This window comes from Ostrinia nubilalis, chromosome 16 (assembly GCF_963855985.1).
Source record: "Ostrinia nubilalis chromosome 16, ilOstNubi1.1, whole genome shotgun sequence".
Classification (NCBI taxonomy): domain Eukaryota; kingdom Metazoa; phylum Arthropoda; class Insecta; order Lepidoptera; family Crambidae; genus Ostrinia; species Ostrinia nubilalis.
This window is the reverse complement of record NC_087103.1, coordinates 14,514,653-14,521,033: the sequence shown is the minus strand read 5'-3', so window position 1 is coordinate 14,521,033 and position 6,381 is coordinate 14,514,653.

Sequence of the window (6,381 nt, the reverse complement as noted above, 5' to 3'; positions counted from 1 at the left end):
CTATTTAAGCAAAAGTTTTGATATCTTCGAACTAGAAGATACCATTTCCGATATAAGAGCGAATTTAGAAAATAAATATTATGACGCTTTTAAATAAAACTTCTTAAATGTCTACTTTTTACGAAAAGCCGAAACCAAATTGATTTGATTTATTTATTTCATCATTATTAATTCTAAACTCGAAAAACTACAAATGGCGGACTTAATTCCATAGGGCAGTCTGTCAACCAGTTGACCTTATGATAATGCAGATAGGATAGAATTATTAAGGACAAAGGAAAACCAATCTAGTTATTCTAAATTCTAAATAGATTAAACATTATTATTCATAGTAGCTACAAATTATGTTATTGTACTTGGTACAAAAGTAGAAAGGTAAGGTAAGTAAGATTACAAGTAGGAAGTTTTTCATTCCAGTAAAGTACATCCACTTACTTTACTCCTACATAATACCGTTTTTAAAAGCCAATTATTTTGTAGTATAAAAATATAACTTCGAAAAAAGTGCATTCACGCTTTTTAGTAGATTGAAGTCTCAACTGACACTATATTTTCCCATGTTGTGTAAATATTTTTCCTGCTAGTTATATTTTATTAGCTGATCCAAATAACTTTAGAAACTATACTTATTTATTATAATTATTACAGTCAAAACCCAAAAGTAGTTTTGACCGAGGGCGTTAGTCAAAATTACTAGGAAATCATTAAAAACAATTGTAAAATGTAGCATTTTTGTGATTTGTGCAATGTGCATACAAAATAATGACACCTTACGGCCGGTTCACACATGTCTCCGTTTTACTATACCGTTTTATGTTATTGTACTTGACAAAAAAAAACGTACACGATAAAACGAAACAGTAAAACGGAGACATGCGTGAACCGGCCGTTGAGGTACTACAGTAATGTGACTTTTTTTTCATAATATTCTTAACAAATGTAACTTTTTCATTTTTTCAATTTTTATGATGACTATCCTACCTTAATTAGGTAATACGTTATTTTATAGCATGTTTTCATTTTCTTAAATCATCTTTTAAAATTATCTTTTTCCCTGACAAATATCTAGTTTCTTCAAATATGAGAAATAATAAAAAGCAACATTACTTTACCCGATGTGGGTAGATGTCATCATTTTATATGTACAAATCACATAAATGTTACACTCTAAAATTGTTTTATTTATTACATATTTTTGATGATTTTTTATTTCTTTCGTTTGTTCCAAACGCACATACTTAAATACAATAAGAAACATCTAATAAATTTACCTTTTCAGTTATTTTAATATCCTCTCATTGTAGATTTTTAAAATATTTGTTTAGATAATCTAAGGGCGTAAAGGACAAATTATTTAGACTTTGGTATGAAATGTTAGGTTATACGCCCAAAAATGTGTGTTTACTTGTTCTTTACTACCATAGTAACTGTACTAAAAAATCAAATGTTATTTACATCCCAATTTTCACGATGAATTCTGTTTAGCTTTGTTGGAGTTTGGAGCGTAAGAAGGAAAAGACCACGAAGATTACCACGGATTTATTTTAGAACATACAGCACACAGAGACTACATGAGATCGAGTGATTGATCCAGAAGTCTGGAAACCTTACATTGACAGCGGAGTGCCAAATTCAAATATTCAAATATGCTTGCGTTTAACCAAAAAGTTTCTAACTTTCCAACACTGGCCCTTAAACGCAAGCTAAACTTACAATAAATACATTTATAAAACACTTAACATTAAAGAAACACAACACAAATACAAAGTTAACATTTAAAAAAACTTAAGTTACAATTAGCTTTAATTCAATTGTTAGCATTAAGTAACTTAAATTAAAGTTAGCAATTGACACACAGACTTATTGTGTTTCTCTTTACAAAGTGCTTTAGTTAACACATCAGCTAACATAACAACAGTTGACAAATATTTAATTTCAACTATTCCTTTGTTTACAATTTCTTTAATAAAATGATGACGAATATCAATATGCTTAGTTCTAGAATGAAACATATAGTTTTTACATAGTTTTATAGCAGATTGATTGTCATTGTAAATTGTTATTCTAGGCATGGTACCAAAAATCTCACATATAAACTTTCTAATAAATAGAGCTTCCTTACATGTGTCAGACAACGCCATGTACTCCGCCTCAGTGCTGGACAAGGCAACAGTACGTTGCTTGCGACTCTCCCAAGTAACGACTGACTTACCAATAGTAAACACAAAGCCTGTGTATGACTTGCGGTCCATGTTGTCTGACGCCCAGTCAGCATCAGCATAAGCTGAAATATCCATGCCCGACCTAGAAAACACAAGAGCAAAATTAGTAGTACCCTTCAAATAACATAAAATTCTCTTCGCAGCTTTCCAGTGACTTTCTCCGAAGCAATCGTTGAATTGACTAAGGTAGCTTACGGCATGACTTATATCAGGTCTCGTGCAAACTGCCACATACATCAGTGAACCAAGTAAACCTCTGTAGTCATAGGTCTCATCTTTAGGTTCCTTGCAAAGTTTCAGTCCCGTTTCCATGGGTGTTGCAATAGGTTTACAGTCCTCCATTCGAAACTTCTTCAATACCTTCTGTATATAGTTTGACTGAGTGAGGTAAATTTTATCTTCTTTCCTCATCAACTTCATCCCAAGTATGTGTTGAGCTGGCCCTAGATCAGTGATTTCGAATTCATCCTGCAATCCTTTCTTTATATTATCCCTGTCTGGAAAACCTGGAGATGAAAATACAATTAGATCGTCCACATACAATGCAATGATCATCATCAATCCATTTTCAGACTTCGAGAAAACACAAGGCTCAGAATTCAATTGACTGAACTTCAGCTTGTTGCATAAAACCTTGGTAATCTTGTCATACCAAGATTTGGAGGCCTGTTTAAGTCCATAAACAGCCTTATTAAGTTTATATACCATTCCTTGACTACCTTTCACCTTGAAACATTCTGGCTGCTCCATATACACAGTTTCTTCCAAATCACCATTCAGGAATGCAGTTTTTACATCCCAATGTTCAGTATCAAGGTTATACTCTGCCGCTACTGCCAGAAGCATCCTGAGTGTAGAGTATCTAACCACAGGCGAGAAGGTTTCTTGATAATCTATACCATATTTCTGTGTGTATCCCTTGGCAACCAAACGAGCTTTATACTTCAATAACTCACCATCAGCACCATACTTCCTTTTGAAGATCCATTTGCATTGAACAGGCTTACGACCTGGTTCAGGCTTTGTTAGAGTCCAACATTTGAGTTTATTGAATGAATTATACTCATCATTCATCGCCTTCCGCCAGCTGTCTGAATCAGTTCCACTCAGAGCCTCGGCTGCAGTACGTGGTTCGTCGGGGTAGCCGTCGACCGATCCCACAAGGTTGGCCAGCAGAGGAGACTCCGGAACATCTTCATATGAAGTGTCTGTTGACATCTCCGCCTCAGCAATAGAGTCTTCACCTGGAACATAGGTTTCATCCAAGCAATTTTCTGTGTCATCGCTAGAAGAGTCTTCTGTTGTGCTCGTGCTGACTTCCTGTGATAATCTCATGTCATCAGAAACATCAGATCTCTCATTGGATGACTCTGATTGCTGAATTTCAACAGAACTCTTGTTGAAGTCAACAATTATGTGTTGATCAACATTTTCATCATCTGACATGTTTTTATTAGAGAATTTATTTTCTAAAAACACAACATTGCGAGAATAGACACATTTTGTCGGATTATGTAGCTCTAACAGCCGATATCCCTTAGACTCATATCCCACAAATATATACGGTTTGCTTTTCGAATCTAGCTTTCTTCTATTCTTTAATAAAGAATATGCGACGCAACCAAAAATTCTTAAATGGTTTAGATTTACCTTTTTATTTGTCCATTTCTCTTCAGGTGTCACTCCAGCAACGGCCTTCGTAGGACTTCGGTTTTTCAGGTAAACCGCTGTATTCACCGCCTCAGCCCAGAATCTCATTCCGAGGCCAGCATCTCGCAGCAAGCACCTGACCTTCTCCATCACAGTCCTGTTAGCTCGTTCTGCGACGCCATTTTGTTGTGGACAGCCTGGTATGGTCTTCTGGTGTTTGATCCCACACGCCTTCATATAAGCCTGAAATTTAGAACTCATATATTCTCCGCCTCCATCACTTCTAAGTACCTTTATTTTCTTTCCGGTTTCATTTTCCACAAGAGCTTTGAATTGTTTAAAATATTCAAAAGTTTCATGTTTGAATTTCAAAAAATAAACAAACTGCTTCCTTGTGTAGTCGTCAATGAAACTAAGAAAATATTTAGCTCCCCCTAGAGATGGCTGTTGCATGGGACCACAAAGGTCAGTGTGAACTAGACCTAACACCTCTGTAGCTCTACTATACGACTTTTTGGGAAATGGCAGCCTACTCTGTTTCCCTTCAACACATGACACACATTGCTGAAAAGTCGAATTATTAAAAGAAATACCATTAGCCATACCTTTTTGTAAAAGTTGCATACTTCTCGAGTTCAGATGACCAAGACGCTTATGCCACAAATCATGGGATGTCGTGTCTACTGCTGGCGACGCCACTATGGTACACTCCTGTTCCACAGTACTGGCGTTGTCTGACACCGTGTCGAGTTGATAAACACCGTTGATTTGAGTACCAGTAGCTAGAATTTCATCACCATTGTAAATAATACAAGAATTTCTGTCAAATTTGACAACATAACCCTTTTTTGTCAAAGCACTGACAGATAATAGATTAGTACTTAAGTTGGGTACGTAATAAGTTTCACTTAGTGTCCTTACACAGTCTTTTAAACGAACCTGAACTTCACCTAAGCCCGCGGTCGATAGCATTTCACCGTTTGCAATGCTCACTTTAAAAACCTTATTACGATCGCACTTCACCATCACTTTTTCACTATTACACATGTGGTTTGTGGCCCCAGAGTCTATGTACCACACGTCACTTTTCACCTTCACGGAGAGTGCCGACAGATTAGCCTTGTTCTTCTTCCATGGCTTCTTCTGCTGTTTCTGACTCTTTGGCTCGTCCCCGGAGGTCTGTTCTTTGGACGTTGAACTCCTTTTTGGACAGTTCCGCAGCATGTGTCCTCTGGCACCACACCCGAAGCACTTTGGGTTCCTCTGTGTAATCAGTGCCGTTTCTTCAGTTTTCTCTTCCCGTCTTTGGGTTTCCTGAAGTAATTTAGTCGAGATGACTTCCGTACTTAGCTTGGAAGATGAGTGCTCAATCGCCATGATGAGCGGGTCGTAATCATCTGTGAGCCCACTCAGTATGATCACCGCAACGAGTTCGTCGTCCAGCGGCGATTCAATTTCACTCAGTTGATGTGAAATTTCTTTTATTTTGTTCAGGTAAACTTCCATTGAGCCACACTCAGATAATTTCGTATTGAAGAGACTCCGCAGCAAGCCCAATCTCCTGCTCAGACCACGTCCCTCATACGTTTTCTGTAGTATTGTCCACGCTTCGTGGGCACTTTTGGCAGTGCGTATATGCGGGATTACGGTCGGCGCCACGGACAGCGCGATGCGCGCTAAGGCCTTATCATCCTTCTTCTTGTTGTCCTCGTCGGCCACCGCTTCTACGCAGTCCCACAACTCTTCATGGATTAGCACCATCCGCATCGAGAACTTCCACGTGGAGTAATTTTCTGCCCCCTTTAGTCTCTCAATGCAATTCTGACCGATTCCCATCGAAGCCATCTTGAATACCGTTCGCCGCTTCCGGTACGGTAATAATTCCAAGTGCGCGATGTACGACCAATTTCGCGGAAATATGGGTGCTTTTCACTTCTTGCAACTACGCTCTGCTACCATGTTGGAGTTTGGAGCGTAAGAAGGAAAAGACCACGAAGATTACCACGGATTTATTTTAGAACATACAGCACACAGAGACTACATGAGATCGAGTGATTGATCCAGAAGTCTGGAAACCTTACATTGACAGCGGAGTGCCAAATTCAAATATTCAAATATGCTTGCGTTTAACCAAAAAGTTTCCAACTTTCCAACAAGCTTATCAAAAATGATGGGTCGTAAAGGCACTTTTTTTGGGATTTTCGACAAACTAAATATACAGATCGATAGAGAATGAAATTCTGAGTAAAACTGTATAAATAACTCATTTTCGGTATTTTGTCCTTTACGACCTTTGAGCCCAGAGGTATCGATATGTGCTCGCGATTCGTTGAAGGAATCAATTTGAAAACTGACGAACCTTTTCATTCTGTGACTGTACATGTAGCGAAATGTCATCGTGTGGTTGGCAACACTGCTTTCGCTTACCAACATAAAAACGGTCTTGTCAGGCTGCCGCCAGATGACACTTCGTTCTATAAAACTCGCCCGCCAATTATAAATAATTGTG